The following is a 25,309-nucleotide window of genomic DNA, read 5'->3' as shown; positions in this document are numbered from 1 at the left end:
TTCAAATGAAAAAGATAAATCTGAAAGATACAACCTAAACACGTATGGGCCAGGAAAGAGCCATATAGGACACCCTGCTTGTAACCTAGAATTTCACCAGTCAAATTTCTGCATGATACTTGCTATGACCTGTTTGTAAGTCATGAAGCTATCAATTTTATCTAGATTACATCAATACCTAATTGTCCTAATTTATTGATCAGTGTTTTGAGTGTGACCTTATCAAAGGCTGAAGATAGACCTACATAAATTATACCAAAAACACTTCTTTGTTTATAAAGTAATAAGCATAAAATTGCACCGCAGGGGGTAAACGTGGTAACAGCCAAGCAAAACAAGTAAAATAATGAGATTTGTATATAAGTAGTCCATGAACAAGGCAAATAACCAAAACTTCAGTAAAAAAGATAGCATTGTTTTATTTGAAATGGTAAGCGCTTTCACACAGAGCTTCAACAGACGATCAAGAGAATGAGGTGGTCACCAATCATTTAAATGACATCCATTGGCCAATCAATTCATATTCACTTAATGATCAATTAACTATTTAAAATGAAACTACAAATACATTAAAACTATCATTTAGACTCCTAACAACAATAGTACAAATAAATAAATTTAGATGTATAAATAATACAATAGATCTATAAATTAAAAACATTCTATATAATACAATTTAATTCATATATTAACTAGTTTAGGGAAAAATACATCCTAACTATAAATTCATGAGTTCTTAAAAACTGAATACACATAAGTGCAGTCAAAGTATGAGTACACATAAACATCTAATAAATACTAATTTCATAACATATACACACTATAGTAAACGTGCACAATATACACATTCTGCACCATTACTTAATGAGAGTTTCCTCCGCTTTAGGATAGGTTTAATGGATGCTCTTTCATTCAAACCCTTCTCTCTATCAGCTCTAAGCCTTATGATCCATTTAACCTCTTTATTTTCTGTTAAATTTCTTATATCACCCTCATGTATAGTTGGCGTCACCTCATCTATTACCTTAAATTTGAAATTATGATTAGTACCTTGGGCCATGACATGTTTAGATAATGCATTAGTCAGAGATCTAGTTCTAATGCCATATATGTGTTCTCTCAGCAAGGTATACCACATGTGGGTCATTCTATGTTGGCAAAATGGACCGGTCACTTCAGGATAGGGTGAGAGATATGTGTATATTCAGTTTTATATATTATTGCATATTCATATAAATAACATCCAATGGATGTTATTTAAATGAATGGTGACCACCTCATTCTCTTGATGGTCTGATGAAGCTGTGTGAAAGCTCTTACTGTTTTAAATAAAACAGTGTTATCTTTTTTACTTTGCCTTGCTTGTGGACTGCTTATATACAAATCTCATTATTTTATTTCTTTGTTTATATTTATTATATTATTTTTAAAATGTCAAGTTACAAGCAGTTATAAATCTAGTTTCAATATATGCATGCTGACATATGGTTTTAATTCACAGCATTTCCAGTTCTGACAATAATTCTTCCAAAATCACCTTCTTACATGTAACGTTATAACTTATTAACCCTTTAATGTTTGTACAATTCTAATCTTCTGCTTATACTGTAAAATCTCTGTTAAACTGTTATCTTTATTTTTAGGTATGTATGACTATGGGTTTGACCTCTTTTCCTTTCCCTTAAAGATTACATGTCTGCAATCTTTAGGAATTTCTCCATACCTAACTGACGTTCAGAATAACAGATTTAGTGAAACTCTTAGTACCGTAAGTTCATACTGAAGTGTTGTTGAGTAATTGTTATTACTTTTATCTCCTCCTTGTGCTTTGCTGGGGTCCAATTTACATAGTATTTTTTCTGAAGTTGTACGGATATTACTACAACACATTACCTCACTTGTTGTGGACCAAACTGTTTTGCATAACATTTTGTAAATGTATCTATCAGCTGTGTTTGAAAATGCATTTTTGAATGTAAACACAGTTTACAAAATTGTATGTCTTTGCCTCTACCACATTTTTATTACAATGAACAGCAATTTATAACTAAGTCGCTACTCACCGTAGTTTTTCTAACATTCCAAACCCTTGAAATCTATTCTGCTTCTCCCCTTGCATAGGTGCCTAGTTGCACATCCCTTTACCACGTTTCGAGTGCTGCTCTACATCTTACTGATTGTTTTCTTTGTTTTGCTGATTGCTGATAAGTCTTCTTTCTCCTCCTTGGCTCTACCCGCTCCGTTCGCCCTGCGGGCTCACTACGCTCCCCTACCCTACCACCAAATCTCACCCACCCCCAGCACCTTTACACTTATACTTACATAGACCCCCACCCACCCCTACACTACCCTATCAAATTATCTACCACACCCATAACCTACCTACCTCTTCCTGTCCAAACCCATCAACTCTTATCACCTTCCCACTTCATTGCATACAATTCTAAAAATAGTCTACCCCTAATTTCTTACTACACCCCATTCTCCATGTATCCTAAAACTACATCATGTCCTTCAAACCTGTCACAGTATCAACACAAATACTACTCCTTCTTACCTTATTGTATCTTAACTATCTCACTAGACCTCTCTATACCAGTCACTCTCCCTCATATCATACTACTAACTCAGTCCTTATACAGCATGTACCCCAAGTATCCTGCATATCACCTAGCCTTTACTTCATCAACAATACTATGTTCTTCCCCTATAAAATCTTAAGTAACCCTATAAACACTACTACCATCTACACCAGCTCTATCTCAACTAAGCTTACAACCAGCAAATTAGATACTAAACAATTTAAATACCTCTTCTTCCATATCCATCACCTTATCTCTATCCTTATCTCTGGTGACATACAACCAAACCCAGGACCCTACCTCCAACAAAACCCTACCTCCCCCCCATCCTACCCACCCCATTCCACTGGTAGGGCCCTCCAATTTGCAGCTTTAAATGTCCAAAGCATATGTAATAAAATCCCCAATCTCCATGCCTGGCTTCACCATAATCAGCCTGATATATTTTCCAACTCTGAAACATGTCTCAAACCCCATATAAAAGACTCAGAATTAATTCCACCCAGCTATTCCATCTTTAGAAAAGATAGAACACACAAAAAAGGAGGATATGTGGCTCTCTTTTACTCCTCCAACCTCCTAATTACTCCATACTCCAAAGCTATTCCCAAATTTGGTAATGCTGAACTACTTTCAGCCCTTCTTCACAAGAACAACCATAAAGTTATTTGTGTTATCACCCTTTATATCCTTCCTGGGGACAATATCCCAGTCCTTGAAGACATTCTCCCCTGGGTTTCTTCCAACATTATGAATGAAACCATAATTTTGGGAGACGTAACAATAATTGGGCCCAGTCCTTGAAGACATTCTCCCCTGGGTTTCTTCTAACATTATGAATGAAACCATAATTTTGGGAGACGTTAACAACAATTGGGCCACAATTCAATCTCCTACCAACTCCATAAATATCAATCGTTATACATTCTCTCAACTTATTACCTCAACAACCAGACGTTCCAAAGACCTTCTGTCTGGGAGCACCCTGGACTGGATTCTAGTCTCACATCCCCACTATATCACTAATAGTGGTATTCTTCCAGACCCACTAGGTGACCACCTTTGCCCATCAGGTTCCCTCATCCCTACAAGTAACTCATACCTATACCTTTACCCAGTACCTAAAAGACTTTAACCTTGATGAATTCTCAGATGTACTAAAAAGAACAAACTGGAATCCTTTAAAAACTCTGTCCCTGGATAGTGCTGTTACCTACTTTAATACAACTTTCTTACACCTGCTTGACTCCTTTGTCCCTTGGAGAAAAATACGCACAAAACGCAACTCTGTGCCATGGCTACCTAAGAGTACCTTTACTTGTCATGTGGCTCCGAGATAAAGCTTGGAAAGTCTTCCATAAAACCAATACCAACATTGCCATGAATAAATATAAAATGCTTCATAACAAAGCAAATAAACTTATCATCTCAGATCGCAAAGCCTACTTTTCCACACTCCAAACCAACTATAATACTAATCCAAAAAAATTCTGGAATGAAATCTCCTCTCTCCTTAACCCAGGTAAAAATAGAACCCACGCCCAGACCCAAATGCCTCCGACTTAGAATTAGCCTCCAAATTTAACTCATTCTTCATTGATTCCATAGCTAAACTAACATCATCATTCTCTAATAGCTCTACTTAGACATACACACCTACCCACACCCCCTTTTACTCCTCTAACCCCAGTTCTCTACCTGCTTCTTTCTCCATTAAACCCATCCCTATCTCCAACATAAAGAAACTATTACTAAAGCTGAAAGCATGTTCCAATGCCCCTGACGAGATACCCTCCTACTTCCTAAAAATTGAAGCAGACGCCATAGCCTATCCTATATCCATACTAATAAATAGATCAATCTTAGAGGGCCATGTCCCCCAACTGTGGAAAAAAGCATTTATTATTCCACTCCATAAAGGAGGAAACAACAATGACATCCCCCACTTCTGTCCAATTACTATCTTATCCCCCATTTCTAAACTTCTCGAAAAATGCATCCACCTTCAACTTCTACCCTACCTCCTAAGTAATACCTTTCTCACTCCCACACAACATGGATTCTGACCTGGCCACAGCACCACTACTGCCCTCCTCACCTTCCTGGAAACTGTTAAAAATGCCTGTGACACTGGTCACATTGTGTTCACCCTCCTCTTAGACCTCTCAAAGGCCTTTGACACCATTTCTCACAACCTTCTCCTTACTAAACTTTCTAAACTTAACCTATCCCACTCTACTATCAACTGGTTCACCAGTTACCTATCAAACAGGCAACAAGCAGTCAAGTGGAAAAAAGCTAATTCTCACTTCCTAAACTGTCCCACAGGTGTACCCCAAGTTTCAATTCTGGGTCCCCTACTCTTCAGTACCTTCATGAATTACTTTCACCATGCCATTCCTAACAGTAACCTCATCCAATATGCCGATGGCTCAACAATAATCTGTTGTGCTACTTCTACTTCCTCTTTAGCAAAACTAACCCAGAATGCCTTCACAGCTACTGAACAATGGATGCTGGATAACCACTTGGCATTCAATGCAACCAATACTAAGCTAATGTTATTTACTCCATCTAGAGTCATCACCCTTGACAAAACCTCATTCTCTATCACTAGCCAAACTAATACTGTCCTCGAAATAGTCCCTACTGCTAAACTACTAGGAATCCTTATTGACGATCAACTAAAGTTTGATAGCCACATTCATGCAAATATCAAAAAAACACATAAGAAACTAGGCCTACTCTATCGCCACAGCCGCTATATCTCTCCTTCCTCCAGGCATGCTCTAGCTACTACATACCTTATCCCTTCCCTCCTTTACGGTACCTCTATCCTCACTAGCCTACAATCTTCCCTTAAGTCTAAACTTGCCTCCTGCTATTACAAAATTTCAAAGTTTGCAATCGGCCAAAGATCCTCTACCCATCACTGTATTTCCCTACATCAATTGAACTGGCTTGAGCTACCCAGCTATCTTACCTATAATCAACTGATGCAAGCACACAAAATTATCTTTAGCCCCCCTCTCTGCCCTTCTCTTGCCTCTATTTTTCAAATGCATCAACCTAACAGATGTCTAAGGTCTAAATCACAAAACCTAGTAGAATTGCATAAACCTGCCCATCCACCAGGTAAACTTCTTTTATCCTTTTCTCTAGCGTGACAGTGGAATTCTCTCCCACCTCTCATCCGTACCACTGACGGTCTCTCTGCCTTCAAATCCTTAATGCACTCATACCTCTCTTCACAGTGAGAATGCTCCTGTTCCTATCCTACATAGCTTCCCTTAACTTACTCTCTCCCCACAGCTACTACATTATACTGTAAATAAACTCCTAGAGTTTCTATCAGCTCTAGCAAAAAAAAAAAAAAAAACTGTATTTTTGCTTCTAACAATTTTATCTTGCATTGTATCAATTGTATATATGGTATTACTATTTTGTATTTTGCATTCTGTGTATTACTGTTATGTATTTGTTTTTATTCTTTTTATTTTACTTTGATTCTATGTATTATTCTCCCCAGGACTCCATTGAAAATGGGCTCTTCATGGCCCAATGGACTATCCTGGCATACAAACTGCAAATAAATAATAAATATACAATGTTTTCCTATTATACTCAAGTTCTTTATTTACATTTTCTTCAAATGTTTCCTGATCTTGACTAATACTGTGTTTAATATGTGTCCAGTGTATTTATTTTGGTTTTATAAATTATAGCTCAACGTCTTCCTTTATTTGTATCTTGTATTCTTAATTAAGTCTGTTTTTCTTATGAAAATATGCCCTGCTGACCTTCTGTACCTAGATCCTCATGTTAACGTTTTTTTTTTCATTCAAACAAATTTCCTTTCAAAACTTGCAACATTCTGAGGTCAGGTCATTAAAAAAGACAGCACAGTGGTGTACTGTCTAGGAATGTTGCCTTACTATGTTTGGTTCATCAGTATTATTCCATGCTGGGTGGCCTTCATTTTGGAGTATGTCTACCTGTCTGTTCTCCTGGGTCTACTTCAGATTGTCAAACTGCCGGAACATCAGACCATATATGACCAAGACCACATGCCTCCGACCTTGGAACATAGAAACTTAAATTAAAGAAAAAACAAGCAGTTTTTGCTTTGCTCCAGCAGGGGGACTATGCCCCTCCCCATGCCCCCTGCTACTTAAATATACGCAACTCCAGGAATGCACTTACATTGAAGTGAATGGGAATTTTTCCCTACAGTGATCTCCATGCAAATGGTTCTATGTCCTAAAAAAATGATGTTTTCATCTTGGCTGTATGCGGTTCGACGTTCCAGCCATTAGACAATCTTAAGGGGATCCATTCTCACTGTGTTCCCATAGGTTTTGGCAGGTGTGCATTTTTTTCACAATACAAATCATGTGAGTAGATGAACTAGTGCTGTACAAACTGTCCTTAATTGTATGTGCAGAATATGTATGAGTGTGTGTGCGTGTGTGTGTGTGTGTGTTCTGTTATATGCTAGCATACCATCTCCTCTGTAGTCATACTCCTCATTGCTTTCTGTGATAGACTTTGGTTTCCTAAACCCTGAATTGGACAAAGTGGGTACTCAAAGTAAATGAAATTTAAAAGTGTGTGCCAGACTTCGAACAAAATAATAACTGCAACATTCTCAAATTTGTCATCCACATTTTTTGCATGCTTATTTTATAGCTCTGTCCCATGAACTAATATAGTAGTAAAAGAAGGTGACTTTTTTGTCACAGGCAAATTTACTTACTGGAAAATTAAGTGGAATAGAAGACAAGCAAACCAAAAACCCAGTAAAATGAAACCAAGGCAAGGCTCCAGAGAAGAAATTAGCATTTTGGTTCTCTTTATTCCAACAAGAACTTCTTCAGAAATGCAAACAATATCTAACACTTAATTTAAAAAGGCCACATAAAAGAACATTTGATCAAACCCAACCAATAATGACATGAAATGAAGTTAAATTCACTCATAAATATTCATTAATTAAAGCTATATGTAGCTAAAAGGTGAATTTGCTTATAAAAGGTAGTATAAAAAACATGAAAATACTTAACTTAGAAACTGTGCTACTTTTACGCAGCAGCTCACACCTGCGATATCTAGAGTTATTTTGGATGGGCTTTTATATAGAAGTTTCTATAGGCTTCCAAGTAGTACAGTTTCTAATTCGTCCATGGCAGCAGAGCAGAGGTACTTCCCCCCTTGTAGAGACCAATACTTCTGATGGTGGAAACACTACTAGCTTGCACACACAGAATCTACTTGATTCAGATTTGAAGCATGTAGTGAACCCTTTTTCCATTTGTTTTAACAACGTGAACATTGGTACAGTAAGTCACAATAAGAATTCCTTTGTCATCAATGAATTTGCTACATATAGGAATGACATTTACAACCTTGAGCAACTCAGTAACAAATTCATCACTTTACAATATGAAATTTTATACTTAAAAGAGTGCATTGCTCAACAGTGTGTACCACAAGGGTTACACATTTTCAAGTTTCCCAATGGTGTTAAAAAAGGTGATTCCTTGTATATTGAATTGGTGTCTATATTCAACAACATTGGTGTAACACTGATGAAGGCATTGGTGTCTATATACAACAACATTGGTGTAACATTGATGAAGGCTTTACTCAGAAATGACCAGAGTGAGATAGGCAACATTAGAAATCAATTACAAGTACTTGATGACAAAATTAAAAGTTCCAGTAGTTTCCAATCTCTTATTACAGTGTATTCGGGTATTGCTGCTTTAGCTGGCCATTTGAAGGCATCGACTATATCGAGGAAACAGGGTAAACTTTGGAGGGGCACTGCAGCATATGCTGAAGGAGTAGCCTATTCACTAAATACTACTAATACCTTCACACCACCAGCTGTAGCAAACAATGTTACCATAATACCTGTTCCACCACAATAGCTGAAGTCTTGTCTGGTGGGACTGTTGATACCATTACTACAGCAGCACCTAGTACCGGTAACAATTCCAATAAAATTTGCCCCCCACCATCTACTGCCTCACCTGACCCTTTTTTAATGCCTCCATTGGGCAAGGTAAGGACTCCAAAATGGTCCACCAACAATCATCCCAAAGGCAAAGGGAGAGGAAAAAACAGAAGGAACACTTAGATTAGATTACAAAATAGAAGTGCTTAATTTAAGTGGGGTCACTTTTAACACATAACATCTATCTGTGTTACAAAAAGGTTTTTCCTTTATTCCCAGTGAGTTGCTGTGGATGTCACAAAATTTCTGATAGACTTCAAGCTATATGCAAGAAAACTCTATTTGCAATATATCATGCACAATATTTTACACTGTTACCAGGTCCTGACAAATTGAGAAGATGAGGTACATTCAATCCCACCTTTAACAGCACCATTCATTCCTATAACAACATCTGTGAAGACGAATTAAGGAACAAATTGATAACTAAATACAAATATTACTATTTAACTACAAATGAAAGATCTCCTCTTCAAGATTTATCCAAAAGTAAAGACATCAGAATCATGAAGGCAGACAAGGGTGGGATGTTAGTGCTGATGAAGTCTGAGGATTACAAATGAGCAATTTTAGATTTGTTGGGTGATAATTCCTGTTACACAAAAGTGTCAAAAGAAACCATTAGCAGACGTTTTTCTGCCACAGACCACGTTTTGTATGACATGTTTAGTCAGTGCAATTTTGATTATGACATTTCTGTTTTTCTTCAGGTGGAATTTCCAAAAATGGCACTTTTTTGGAATTCCTAATGTACACAAAAATAGGAATAAACCTCCATTTAGACCTATTGTGTTGGCAACCTTTTACAAGACTGAACCAGTTTCGACCTTTTCAGACCACATTGTGAACACTGTGGCTCAGAGTTCAGAATATTAACTAAGGGACCCCTGGCATCTTTTGGAGTGAATGAATGGCTTCAGTACCGAGGAACCATTTTTTTTTGCTTTGCCTTATTGGATGTTGTTTCCCTGTATACCTGCATTCCACAAGATATTGGTATAGAGTATTTAATGGAATATTTATGTGGTCACACAATGTTTGATAACAATAAAATAAATACTGTTTGTTCCCTTATGGACTTGGTCTTAGACAACAACTATTTCAATTTTTTAGGCAAGTTTTTTAAACAGACATCTGGAGTGGCAATGGGATCTAGAGTCACTCCAGTTTTCACCGATTTGGCTATGGCCAGGTGCGAGGAAAAATTTCTGAAGGAACATCCCTTAGCCAATAAAGTGTTGCTTTACCACAGATACATAGATGAGCTCTTTTTTTTCTGTGGGGTGGTAATCTAGAAGAATTTTAATCTTATGTTGATCACCTGAATAACAGCACTAACTTTCTACACTTCACTGTGAGTGGCTTTGGTGACTGCCTGAATTTCCCTGATCTCAGTTTAACCCTTAGTAAGAAATTTGGTTAATTTGTCATTAAAATTTCAGAAAGGAGACTTTTGTAAATCAATATGTCCACAGAGATAGCCTACACCCCACACACATGAAAAGAGGGGTGGTTAAGAGACAAATGGTCAGATTAAGCAGACTGACTACTAAAGAGTTTACTTTTTTATATGAACTTTCTAAGATAAAGACTTTCTTTGTAGACTGAGGATATGGTCAAGACTTGCTGGCAACCACAGAAAGTGAAGTTTTGGGATTCAGACCATCTAAGGCACAACCCATTTTGGATGGGCACCACCTGGCATCATCACCCAGTCAAGATCTGGTCGGCATTCAAGAGGCTTCTTTGAGCCCCTACAGATTTGCTTTCCCCATTCCTATTTGGAATGAAATATGGTTTATTAACAGAACCATACAAGAAAATTAAAAGATAATTTTAGGGAACTCAGACTTGTTGAAGATTTTAAGTGAAAGGCCAGCCTTCACCTTTAAAAGACTGTTTAACCATAAAGCACTCTGAAAGGGGAGGAGCTGGTATATCATCTTCTGTAACATGTCACTTTTGGAACTTTCAGCTGCAGACATTGTAAACAATGCAGGTTTTTGAGTAATTCATCTTCTGTGTGGTTTCAACATTTTGACGTAGTAGCTTAGGCTAAGGCTAGATATAGCTGCACCTCTAAAAATGTAGTTTATGCAGCTAACTGTACTCCATGCAACTCATTCTATATAGGAAAGACTATTAGATTTATGAACATGCACTGGCCATTAAGAATAATGATCATATTAATGTATGCATGCTGCATATTGTACTGACTTTAAAATTTTTTTCTTTTTCGTAATTGATTCAGTCTGTGCAGCCAGTTTTTCTGAGAACTTTAAAATGCTGTTAGAATGTTGAGAAAGTAGTTGGCAGATCAATTAAGGGCTGATCGTGCCCCTGGTCTCAGTGAGACCATTAATATTAAATGTTTTTTACAGTGTTTCTGAATTTAATAATGCTTTTAAATTCTGTTAATTGTTTTTATGTTTTATACTACTTTTTATAAGTGAATTCACTTTTTAGCTTCATATAGCATTAAATATATTTAATGAATATTTATGAGTGAATTTCACTTCCTTTCATGTCACTATTGGTTGAGTTTGATCACATGATCTTTTATGTTCATAGGTTCATAGGTTCATACTAGGCTATCTGCCCGAGGGCATTTACAAGCCTAGCCCATAGTTTTGTGGCTTACGCCACCCCTTTAGTATGGGGAACTATACCCATTATTTTGCTGTGCCTCTGTTGAGCAGTGACACTGAGGTAATCCCTGGGGTATATCTGTGATCTCCCATCCATTGGTCAAGATTTCTCTTGAACAAGGCCAGCGAGGTGCTCTGCCTCACATATACCGGGATTTTATTCCACAGCATAGGGAGTCTTTGGGTGATGAATCTATCCCTCCAGCACGTCCTATTAATAGCCGTGTCGAGGTTTAAGTCTCCGCCCTTGTGGCTCTGACGGATCTAGATTTTTGAGGTGAAGCATATTCATCAAATCTGGGTTTGACATGGCCTTGTATGTTAGGCAAAGGTCACCTCTGAGCAAGCGTGCGACTGAATAGAGCTGGAGTTCTTTCAGTCGGGCAGCATAGGACAGATGTTTGAGACCCTTTATCCTTTTGGTGAGGAACTTTGTGGCCTCTCCAGCTGCTGCAAGTGTCGGGTCAGATACATTCGAATGGGGCATTGTACTCAATCATTGGTCTGATGAGTGATGAGTATAGGAGACTATGACCTCCCTTGATCTAGATGAGAATCCCTTCATGATAAGGTGGGCAATGTAGAAGGTCTTCCTAACTACTTTAGCTACATGGGTGTCGAATGACAGACTACTATCAACCTGGGTCCCCAGGTCCCTGATAACTTCTTCTGTACTCAGTGGATTGCCACCTATTTGGTAGCTAGGGGTAACCTTGTTTTTCCCGAAGGGTATGACTATGCATTTTTTGGCATTTAACTTTAGGCCATGGCTCTGGCACCAGTTATCCATTTCTGTGAGACCCTTCTGAAGGATATCTGTATCAGATGTGTTTTCTACTATGGCCCAGTTTGCAGTCATCTGCAAACTTTGTCAGCCATAACCCTCCTGTGTTTGCTTGTACTTGGAAAAGTAGATGCCAAACAAGAGTGGGCCCAGGACTGAGCCCTGTGGTACACCACTTGTGACAGGCTTTGAGTCTGACATGGCGCCAGCAACTCTGACCCTGTAGGTTCTGTCACTCAGCCAGTTTGCAACCCATCTTGTGATGTATGGGTTAACATTTAAGCTGATGAGTTTTTCAATGATACCCGAGTGGGGTATTGTATCAAAGGCCTTCGCCAGATCGAGGTAGGCTGTATGGACTGCCTTTCCCTCATCAATGGCTTTGGTGACTGTTTCGAAAATGTCAACCAAGTTTAGAAGGCATGATCTGCCTTTGACAAAGCCAAACTGGGATGGATCCAAAGTCTGCAAATTCCCTATGTCTTTATTTATGAGGTCCATTATGATCCTCTCCATGGCTTTGCAGATAAGACTTGTCAAGCTAATGGGCGGTAATTTCCAGGGTCGGTGGAGGCACCGCCTTTGTGAAGTGGGACCACAGTTGCAGTGCACCACTCCTGGAGTGCGTATCCAGAGGTAAGACTATGATTGAACAGCTGTGCTAGCTGTGGGTTTATTTCCCCGTTGAGTGCATGGAGCACACAGCCGGGGACACCATCAGGTCCCATGGATGCTGTGTTTTTGCTTTGGAGAGAGCAGTTCTCACTTGGGCGTTGGAGATGTTTGGGGCTGCAATCGCTTGGTATAGATATCTCTCCTTTTGGGGGAGAAGTTTGCACTGAACCTGTCAGCCAGTATGTTGGCATTGTCTGTAGGATCAGTAATCTTCACATCATTTTGAACTAGTTCTGAGCATATCTGGGAGTTTCCTCCCAGGTTTCTAACATAGCTAAAGAAGGCCTTATGATTGTCTTTTGAGTCTTTAGCTATTTTTCTCTCAAAATTTGCTTTGGATGATTTTATGAGAGCTCTTAGTTTTTTACTTATAGTGATCAAGGGTGTCTTACCTTTTAAGGATTTTGCTCTATCTTGTAGTAGCTTCCTCCTTTTGTTGTAGAGTTTGTTTATGGCTGGGGTCCACCAGAGTGGACGCTTGCCTTTGGTACAAAGAGTCTTTGTTTTGCTTGGGATTGCCTTATCCATGCAGTCCTGCAGGTGCTGGTAGAAGGCATTTGTAAGTGATTCAGCGGCTTGAGTACTGTTTTCCGTCGGCTCGGGGGCCTTAAAGGAGACCACACTAGTCTTTAGAAGTGTGAAGTCGGCTTTCGAGAAGTTCTTTACTGTGGTCTTTTTTATTTCAGGTGGGGGTGGCCTTTTTAAATTCAGTGTTAGATCCTGTTTGCATTTCTGAAGAAGTTTTTGTTGGAATAAAGTGAATGAAAGTGCTAAATTCTTGTCCAGAACCTCGCCTTGGTTGTGTTTCATTTTACTGTAAAAACACTATTTTGACCAAGTTTGAAAAAATGCAGTCTGCTACATTTTGTCTTTGTGTGAAGAAATGTGCAAGTTGCAAATTTGTTAAATGACTACTAAAAACAAAAAAAAAAATATTTCAAACATGCAGATTGAGATTTAAACTATTTCTATAGCAGTGTTTAGGTTTTTAAACACAAATTCTAGCTTAAACATTTTGTACCAAAAAGAAACATCTTTTTGAATGCGAATGCAATTTGACTATACACAAAACATACGATTAACAGATTGTGACTGCTTTGAAAACAGGCAAACGTATCCTAAAGAGTTGTTGGCATTATATAAACCTGTAAGACAATCATTATATTGAAACAGTACATTATCGGTGGTCTCATCACCTTATATATGTATATGTATGTGTGTGTGTGTATAAAGATATAGATAAATGAGCCTATAGAATCGATAGTGTATAATAATATTAGAGAGACTTAGTTGTGTATATCTACCTCTCTTAATTAAACTTGATTATACAATTAAAATTCACTTCTGTATTTTGGTAGCTGTTAAGCAAAATGAAAGTTGATCGTAACATCGTTGTATAGGTTAAGGAGGACTGTCTGCTCTGGCTGATATACTGCCTATGCCAGTAGCTTTAAATCCCTTGCTGATGCCATATTTTCTTAAAGATATTTTTAAATTATTTTATTTCAAATTGTGTTATAATATGGAATTAATGATTAAATTGCAAATACTGTCAGTATGAACCCAGTAAAGTGTATGAAGGTTATCGGTGTCAATATTTTCTTTAATGCTGCATGACACAGTTTATGACAGCAACTTCTGTCTTTCTCGTTTTCTCTCTGAAAAGACCATAACCTCTATGGACTAACCCTATTAACAAATGAATAAACAAACAAATTTGAAAAAAAATGCTAATCTAATGCCTGGTATTGTGCCCTAATTATTGATAAAAGTCTGATCCTATGTATAATGTAATTTCAAAGTAAGAAGAAACCAATTTCTTCTAAAAGAATTTGAACTTTTCTTGGGTTTTGAGCTATAGCTTCTGTGAAGAAATTAGACAATGTTATTTGTGCTAGTGTGTCTCCCTGAGGTTTTGTACATAAATTCAGACTAACCTGTATATTATTATGCCAGCATGGCTAGCTATGGTATTATAAATAAGTTCTTACATGTTGATTTATAATCTGTACAGAATGTTTTGAAGACTTGAACAGTGTTATTTTACATTCCTAACTGCCCATTTTTGTGAAGAAAGATTCTAAAGGCAGACTTTCTCAGATTCAGCTGTTATGCAAATTATGTCATCGGAATGTTGACAGTTGCTATGTATTACTGTCCGAATCTGAAAGATAGGAAGGAACTTTAGTAAACAGCTGTTGGCTGATTTTCAAAATGTGAAATGAAAATTAGAACTGGAACAGTTGTGACAGGTAGGCTAGTCTATAAACATATTGCTGAAGACAGTTAATAGTCAGTTGTCAGTTAACAGCCAGTTGTGAGTTGTTCACAGATGTGCTGTGCACTATATACCCAAAACAACTCACCAATAACTGTAACCCCACCTTTGCTCTATTGTAATAATTTAGTTTAGATCAGGGACAGTGTTCTTTAGTCAGATAGGAAATCATAACTTATCAGTTAGTTCAGTCAGAGTTTTTGTAAATGTTGGATATCTGTCCTTCAGTACTGATTTCATTTTCCTGGTGATTGAGTTTTGTTCAATGGAAATTACTGTTTTAGATTTTTAATCATTTTGTTCATTATTAAAATTTTTATTAACTTACATTGTGGCTTGTCAATCAGTGTTTTCTTTATTAATTTGAGAGTGCTTATACTTGCCTTGCAGAGGCTACTCACAAAGTCTGGCTGCTTAGGTCATTTGCTATCATTTGTTTTAATATCTAATTTTCATAACTGGACACCCCTTTAAAAGAGCATATAGACTCTCTGATTGGTGGCAGCATCACTGTGTTATTTTGGGGAAGAGACACAGCTGGAAATCTGTGTCAGGCTTTCCCAGAAGTGTTTGGATGTGTGAGATTTAAATTATTTATTTGTGAGTGTATCAGAGATTTTAAATTAGGATACATTGCTCTGCAGTGTGTACTAAGGATTTACATATGGGGCGGACAAAAGTACATAGTCCACCACCAAGGTTATAGAGCATGTTCCTGTTGTGATCTTAGGGGAAAATTTTGGAATATTACTCCTATTTAAGTGACTGTCTCACATTGGAATCAGTAGTGAGGACTGAAGCTCCTTAGTTACTGACCAGGCACAGTGGGATATTAACTGTACATCACAGCTTCATAGACATAATATTTACATCTTCAGGTCACTACCCGGAGATACAGCAAAAATAGTAAAGTTGAACCCCATGCTGAAGCTGAAATTGCTGTTGAAATATGTGGCAGTATTTCTATCATTTCATGGTCCAAATTTAATAAGTATATTCATCTCTACAAATGAGGTGCGCAGATCTGTTCCACTCAGGAGAATAAATATGGAAATGGAGAAGTCTGTCCCCTTAACTCAGAGAGTTAAGGCTATGAACTGTTGATGGCCTTTGTCCTATAGTCCAGGATTTTATTCTATCAATTTTCACATGTGAACTGTGTGGCTCTGAATGGGCCACAAAGTCAGATACACTATCTTTATACTTTCAGTGCTATCATTGGTACATCTCTTTCTTAATCTTATACTCTGGGTTACTCCTAAAAGAGGCACTTATGTCCAGCTGGTTTACTTGATTGGATGGTTGTATGGATAGATAAATAAAAATAACACCCACTGTGATAGCCTTGATCATGGTAACTGTGCTTTTCGAGACCACCTGGAAGAACCCTAACCCTCATTAGACTATACATCAAGATCTTCATATAAAAATATGTATTTTCATAACTGGCCCCTACAATCAACACAAGGCAGAAGTGAAACAACAGAACACACTGTTAATATTCAAAACTTAACTAAGAGAACAAATGTTGTATGACTCCAAATGCTCATGCTTTCGATGGATTGGCTAGTCTGTGCACCTCATGCATATGCCACACCTGCTGCATGTAAAGTTATAACGTATTAACCCTTGAATGTTTGTAGAATTCTAATCTTCTGCATATACTGTAAAAGCTCTGTTAAAAGTGTTATCTTTACTTTGTTATAATGCCTTTTGTCTATATATTATTGTAATATTTTGTAATGTGCCAGTAGACTCTGTACATGGCTAAATAGGGTATACCAACCAGTCCACTTACCCAGTCATCAAACTTAAATACATACATACATACATACATGGGTACATAAAAGAGAGTGGTTCTATCACTGGGAGGCGTATGTATGTACTATTTATTGATTTTGCCATCTACTGTGCCAGAGCTCTGCTTAACCATAGATTAGATTTGTAATCACTCAACAGCCCTGAGTATGAGATGTAATCATTTTCTTTTTTTTATTTAATAATTCTTTTTCGAATGCTGTTATAAAAATGTAATACAGAAGTCAGAGAGCCTTCAAGTTGTTGCCAAGGTGGTGTCCTGTTTGACTACATAGAATATTGCTGAAATCAATAGTAAGTGTCAGCTGCTCTAAGAAAAGGGGAGCTGCTAGTGGGTTTGCATGTCTGCATTTTTAGCATCAGTCTGAGTGATTTTGAAGAGGGATTCTAGAGATAACTGTCTGATTTTTAGATGACCGTATGTATAAGATTAAGAAAGAGATGTACCAATGATAGCACTGAAAGTATAAAGCACTACTTGGAATGTCTGCAAGACTGGTACAATTATGACATCTTAAAATGAATACAAATAAATTCAAAGTATTTCATCATCTAAACAAAAATTTATCATAAACTTTACAATTACACTTGAAGTATTTTAATAATCAGATGTAGAATGAAATCTTGTGGTATTTATTTTATACTTTGAAATTGTCTTAGAAGACCAGACAGTGCGATTGCCTAATACAGTTGAGTGAAATACTTAACTGAATACCTAAAATATGTCATTCCATGAAATTACTACTCACCTTCTCACAAAATGAGGAATTTAATGTGTATAGTAGCACATTTATATGTATGTGCTGAACAGATATAACTGCAAACCCTGGTTTGTAGGTACTTGCCCTTTTTTCATTTCTTTTTGGTCCCCTCAAACTTCATAGTACTGGCCTGGCTCCTGTTGATCCACATCCATATTAGGCTTACCAGCCATCATCGTACCCAGCAGGTTAATCTGGTATTTGCTGGGGTCAGTCATGGATGCTAACAGCAACCTAGGAGCTCAACTATCTATGTTTCTCTCCAAGGGGTGGGTATTTTTTATATGCCCTACCCACTTTTCTCTATCCTGCTCCCCATTCTTGTCGACTATGTCTTGGGGACAACTGTCCTCTTTGGACCATGCCTCCCTTTAGGGAGTGTCATCAATGATGATGGTGCCCACCCTCTCAGAACAGGCATTCCCATTCCTCCCTGCCACCCTGTCAGCCACCTGAGTCACTAACTGAACTCAGATCACCTGGGCAATAGTAAAGGCTTTATCCCACTACGCCATCAGAGTGGAAAGGGTGCTTGCCTTTTTCTGCTGTACTCTTCATATGTGGCAATAGCTGGTCATCATACACTTCAGAGTTTGTTATTCATATATACTGGCATGTGAGAAATGTTAAAAGGCAATTAAAAATAGCCAGAGGAATCTGAGATAAAAAGGTCAGAGAGAAGAAAGTAGTAGTAGTTCTGTACAAATAACTAGTTAAGGCCTGCTTGGAGTACTTTGCCCAGCTTAGAAAGTTATTATCTCTGCAAGGGCATACATGAGTTAAAAGAACATATACAAAGAGGACATTGGAGGAGGAGTAGTATGTACTTGATTGTAGCTGGTCAAGTGCTGCATGTGTTGTGCTCTGGACTGTTTTAGATGTCTTTTGTTTTTGTCACACAGCTTTGTTTTACTGCTGCCATCTACTTTGAGTGTATTGTGATTTTACTAGTGTTTGCAAGAGAAGCATTACATTTGCTCAGGCATGTTCTAGTGAGACTGTTACCAGCAGTCTCCTGAATTTTTTACATTTAATTGGAAGTGTCCTTTTCAGATGACAAACTTTACTGGACATTGTTTGAGCTTTATGGCTTATTGGAGTCTGTGGGCAATGTGCTGCTTTTTTTCCTGCCAGGTAGGACCCTTGATTTATATTATCTCTGTTTCTCAGCTTTCTCTGGTTTCAGTCTTGCAGATGTTTAAAGTTGCAAGGAGTTTGGAACTATGTCATGTTTGTTCTGCTACTTGATGCTATGGTTTCATCACCTGTTCTGAGAGTCACATGGAGTTTGAAGTCATTGTTGATTAGCTGTGGTATATATTCTGCTGTTCCCTTTAGCATTCTGATTGTTGTTATGTAGGTTTTGTTCAGTTGGTCCAACGAAAAACTGGAGATACACCCTTGGCTTTTCCTGAGGCTGCAATATTCTACAGCACTGCCATTATACATTATGTGTTTTTCTCTTGTCACTGAGTTTGCATCTGTTATCTTGACACCTGTTACCCACTTTTAATACATACTTCCAATAAAATGTTAAGTGTTGTACTGTATGTTGGACTGCAGTATTCATAGGTTCATAGATTAGTACTAAGCCAACTGCCCTGCCCTTGCGAGCCATTTTAAGCCTAGCCAGTTATCCCTTGTGAGACTCAAACGCTGCACCTTTCATTTGTAAGGCAACCACCTTAACCATTAGGCCACCCTCCCAACCCTCTGTGCCTAATCCTGTTTTTGAAAGCTAATTTATTATCTTCAGTTGGTCCTGCTGTTTCTTTAGTAGGATAGAGTCTGACTAATGTATCTGTTTTTTGTTTTTTTTTTCTTTTTTTTTTTTTTTTGTTTAGCCCTGGTTCTCTGTCTCTGTGGATTTGTTCTTTCTGTTGCATATTTTTTAGCTTATATTATTGTACTTGCCAGTCTCTTTCTCTGCATGAATATTCCAGCTGGACAGTTCGGGTTGTTTTATCTACCCATCTAAGTGCACTGCTTTCTGCTATTGAAATCATACAAGGTGGAAGTGATCTAGATTCTTTTACTCATCCTTAGACATTTTATGGTTTTGTTAATTCCTTTTTAATATACATGTTTTTAATGATGCTCTTATCTGAAACATGTTTTTAGCTGTTATGGAAGGAGAGATATGTTTTCATTTCTCTCCTATCGACATGAAACTGTCATTTTTAATTCTGAATCTTTCATTAGAAAACCCATTTCTATATAATTTGTTTAACATATTGGATTTGAGTTTTCTGCTTTATTTTGGACCAATATTTACTCTTGCAGCATTCCAAGATCTATCTAATGGCTTACCATTCTCTTACTGCAGCTTTTTCATATTTGGTTGATTCAGTCTGTTCATTCAGATTTCAGACTACCATCCCTCTCAGGATTAATTTGTGTTAGTTTAAAGACTTTTTTTAGCTCTCTTCTTAGTGAGTTAGGAGCGATTTCTCTAGTGGTTCTCTTATGCTAATATCTTGCTGATGCTAATTTGCATAAGGCATGGAGCCAAACATCCACATTCCTTTCTCATCTTAGTCGGTATGAGTAGTCTTCAGCTAGATTTACTTACCACTACCACAGGAAGAACTACAGGAAAATACCGTAAATCTCTTGGAAGAGAAGCCTGTTGGAAATAGTCAAATGACCCCTTAAGGACATCAAGTGTTTCAGCTGCATGGTTTATAAATGTCCATATCTTTTTACTTTTTAAGTCTTTATGGACAAATTCAGGCAACAAAGCTAAATATCATTAGCTGTGTACATGAATGTTTCAACCTTCTTATGACCTTATCAGCACAGCATAAGTGGGCTGTTTGGTTAAACTCTAGAAACACAGGATCTCTAAACCCAGCTGATGTCTATAACCATTGAGGTATCTGCAAAATGTCCCAAGTAACAAACAAAACCAAAAAGAAAAAAGGTGACACACACAAAGTAATTAGTAAGAACTACAAAAAAACCTAGCCAAGCTACAGTTTCTACTGTGTGATATCTTAAACGTCCTGGAATAGAGGCCCATGGGATATATGCAAATGACCCCTTAAGGACATCAAGTGTTTCAGCTATGTGGCTTCTGAATGTCCATGACTTTATACTTTTTCCTTTTTAAGTCTGTACGGACAGAATCAGGCCAACAAAACCAAACACTACTAGCTGTAATCGTGCACGTTTTGGCTGGTTTATTATTAAAATTTCAAAATTCAAAATAAATTTAGTACCTAAATATAGACAATGTTGAATCTGCAGATCTACGACTGCTCGGTTAGTCATAAAGCCCCCCTGTGCCCCCCACACCACCCCTGACTATTTATTCCAACTCCAAGATTGCACTACAGTGAGGAAAGGGATGTATTTCCCTCCGCACTGTACTGCAATCTCTGTACATCCCTTCGAACGTTTATATATGCAGATGCATAGGACATTCGCAAATATAACGTTCGAACATTTGGAATATACTCATATGAACTATTCAAACATCTGTAGTTCAAATAATTCATAGGCATACATTCTGACATTGAGATTTTAATAGTAAACCATTTTGGCTTTCTTATGACCTTATCAGCAAGGCATAAGTGGACTGTTTGGCTATACTCCAGAAACGCAGGGTCTTTAAACCCAGCTGATGATGTCCATTACCATTCAGGTGTCTGCAAAATATCCCAACTAACAAAGAAAACCAAAATGTAAAAAGGTGACACAGACAAAGCAATTAGTAAAAAGGTTTAAGGTATCACAAAGTGGAAACTCTAGCTTGGTTAGGTCTTTCTTGAAGAAGAGCATAGTGGTTCCCTTTCTTGCCTTGTTGCCTAAGGGGCGTGAGGTCATGATAACTGACTTGCAAATGGAACCTTTCTGTCTCTGGTACTGTCTTCAGCTCTGATATTTAGTGCTAGGACTATATATAGAAAACTGGACTTGGTATTGAGACTTTTATAAGTGAGAAATGGTTCGCTGATATTCTTTTGAGTGAGTTATGGTGAGGTACCATACTGCACATTTCCCTTTGCGTTATCAACTCGGCACATGGGCTGTTTTTGCAAACATTCATGAATTCCCACACTGAAACAGTGCTTGAGCACGGACATTGAATTATTATGAGTTCACTGAATGCTTACATTCAGGTTCAGTGCAATGAGCTCATTGTGGAATTTTTTATATTTATAGAAAATTTTAGCTTCACTCCTTTTTTTTCTATGATCTAATATTGTGGACACTCACGTCACTTGACATTTGAACTGGAGGAAGTGATTAGCCAACGTTTTGTGGAACTTGTCTTTTGATCATAACATTGTCTGAGCCATCTCTCTTTAAAGACCTTCCTCCACCCTGAGCCAATTATATTGAATTTGTCTGATTTAGAATTCAGAAATGGTATTAGTGGCAAGTTGTTGTGCACACTAAACTACCTCACTGTATAAACTAGAGTTAAAACTCCATATTACATTGTGAATGCCTTGGACTGTGGACCTTCCGTAATGTGTATGTCTTAAGCCTATTGCAACTGAGAGAGTGTTAATGTCAATTCTATGAGCTGAAGACCATAGGATGTCAGTTGGAAAGTACATGTAATACAATGTGTCTACTCAATGACAAACTTTAACTTAAAAAAACATTTTATTTTATTTTACTTTACTTATTTTATACTGCGGTAGTGGTGCTGTGGTAACATTGTCGCCTCAGAGTAAGACGTTGTTCTGCTCGATACTCAGCTAGAGCGTCTTCTGTGTGGAGACATGCGTGAATGGGCGTACCTTCGTTGAAGGTTGTGCGTCAGGGCCGGCAACTCGGCACATAAAAATCTACTGCCAGTCATTAGCAGACAGGAGATCCGCTGTGGTGACCCCTAACCGGGAAAAGCTGAAAGACACAACAACAACATTTTATTTACACTTTGTTGACTGGGTTAGTCTCATTAGACCAGTGGCCTCTTTACAAAGGAGAACTGAGGTGATATTCATACGATAAGGGAACATTTGGATATGGCATAAAAAAAAACTCTCCTGTTATTCTGATAAGTATTGTGGGATCTTATGCATCCACCCAAGCTAGTACCAATTCAGGCTTATGGGGCTCCATTTAACATCTCATCCAGAGATCGGCACACTCAGGTGTGCAGCACTATACATTCCCCCATACTGTACTGCAGAAACAGTATTGGAAAATTAATCCATATAACCAATGTGGGAATAGAACCCACAGCTTTTGATCTTCCAGTTCCAAAGGCAAGTGTACCACCTGTTGAGCTGACAGAAATCTCACATCCCACTGGACCTGAAAAAAATAATTTTTATATGTGCCACATTGAACCATCTGGCTTTGCATTTTAAAATCACAGACAGGCCTGTCTCATTGCGCAAAATGCTTTAACTTCTTTTAGATGCTAGGAATTTGCATGGGGGCTTAGTTTAGCAGAATGATTAAAGTCTTTCTCTCAGAGACACAAAGTACAGGGCTTGATTCTGACCTTGAGTTACAGGCAAGGCTTAAAATGGCCCTTTAGGGCAGTTATCCTGGTAGTTAACTATGAGCAGAAACTCTTCAGATTCTGTATTTCATAGAGTAAGTGATAAGGAGTCTTTTAAGGGGTTTGGGACTGGCATAATGGTTAAGGTGTTCACACAGACACAAGATACAGGATTTGGAATAGGCTACCTATTAATGTGAAACAGAGCACCTCTATGACACTATTCAAATGGAACCTGACGAGTGGATGGGGCACCGTAAGTTCTTAGTGGGACTAGCGCCCACAACCCTCCTGGACATGGGCAGTCATTACTATATGCAATCTTGGGTATTAAATAACATTTCTATGGCATTACATTGGGATGAAATGGCTAAGCTTGAAATGACCTCTGGGTCAATAGCCCAGTAATCTCCTATGATTCTCACCTTTAAGGGAAACTAGTTGGGCTTAAAATGGCCCTTCAGTGCAGTTCACCTAGTATTCACCTATGAATCTATGAACAGAAACTCTTTAGATAATGTATTTCATACAGTAAGTGATAAGGAGTCTTTTAAGGGGTTGGGGGTTGGCATAATGGTTAACATGTTCTCGCAGGCACAAGGTACAGGGATCGAGCCTCATCTTTAAAAGAAAATGGCGTAGCTTATAAGGACAGCTGGCCTAGTGCCTTCCTATGAACCTAACCCTTTGTTGATAAGGTATCTTTAATTCAAAGCTCTTTTTTTCTAAATATGTCTATTGAGGGTTATTTTGGGATTGACATCAAATAATACGGCTGTTCTTGGACTCACTTTACCTCATTCCTTCCACTGGAGCTCTGGAAATTTGCACTGTAACTTCCAACTGCCAGAGACAAAGCTTATTGATAGAATCAAATTATGTCCTCACACTTCAAACAAATGTATATATCTCTGAAATCAAAAGAGGTATAAATGGCAAACTCTTTAGCACAAACTGTTCTATATTGGCAGCATTATTAGGTTTTAGGTCTTAAACTGGATTTTGTAAGTCACAGTAAACACGGTAAATATCAAGTTTGTAATATTTTGTAAACAGCTTATATTATCTCAGCAACCACTCAAGTTACACACATACTGTCAGCAGCATTTCATTTATTCAGCTAAGATCTTCTGTATGAGGGTGAGGAGTTATGTCTCTGCTACTTGGTTGTCAAGACATTTAGAAAAACATGAAATTTATGACAATAAAAATAATTATTATATCAACAACAATTAATATACCTTTATCTGCAAGAGGCAGTGGTCAGATATCAATACAGTTTTGTTTGTTACTGTGCATTATTTAAAATGAAATCTTTTAATATTTTGTATGTAGCATGTTTTCAGAATTATTAATGCAAATATGAGCAAGCAATATTTGACAACTAGAGGTATCAGTAGGATGTAACTGCAGAAACACCTGGAGGCTTCATCCAGCTGTAATAAGTTAAGTACATTGAATATGAAGATGTTGTGAAGATAGTTTCAAACAGTTAATTCTAACACTGTGCATTGGTTCCAGGCCTGATCTGATTTCATAAATTCTGTATAGAATTCCTGGGAATCACTTGTTTTCAGGGTTATATGGGCTTCTTTCGGATAAACTTTTTTCTATGTAGTATGAAAGCAGCATTCACTGCCCATAGTCTTAGGATACCCCTATTAGACTCAAATGGACTAGTGAGTTTTTGGCATATTTATACCCTCCATTCTTTGGCTATATTAACAAGGGGGTTAGAAACAGCTGCATTTGTACTTGTGCTTGCAACTTCTTAATCAATTTCAACTGAGATTTTAGTCCAAACAAAGTACTGAGAGTCCCATTTTAAGGGTGGTATATTATGTCAAAGGCTGTTTTCTACTGTGATCCCTCTTGATGTCTTGATATATTTTGACATTGTAGACCAAGGAATGCTATTGGAGGGTCTCTTCCAGAACTGTTCTTTAGTGATTTTTCTCTAGGGTGATCTCAGTATGTGATCCATTGGTTTCAGTCCTCATCATCTTCTTTCGGCTGTTCCCGTTAGGGGTCGCCACAGCAGATCATCTGTTTCCATTTCTTCCTGTCCTCTGCATCATGTTCTTTCACACCAACCGCCTGCATGTCCTCTCTCACCACATCCATAAACCTTATCTTAGGCCTTCCTCTTCTCCTCTTACCTGGCAGCTCCATCCTTAGCATCCTTTTCCCAATATACTCAGCATCCCTCCTCAGCACATGTCCAAACCAATGCAATCTCACCTCTCTTGCTTTGTCTTCAAACTGTCCAACCTGAGC

The sequence above is a fragment of the Protopterus annectens genome, chromosome 6.part0, assembly GCF_019279795.1.
Source record: "Protopterus annectens isolate FY-2018-M chromosome 6.part0, PAN1.0, whole genome shotgun sequence".
NCBI classification, from domain to species: Eukaryota; Metazoa; Chordata; order Ceratodontiformes; family Protopteridae; genus Protopterus; species Protopterus annectens.
Note: the sequence above shows the minus strand (reverse complement) of the source record.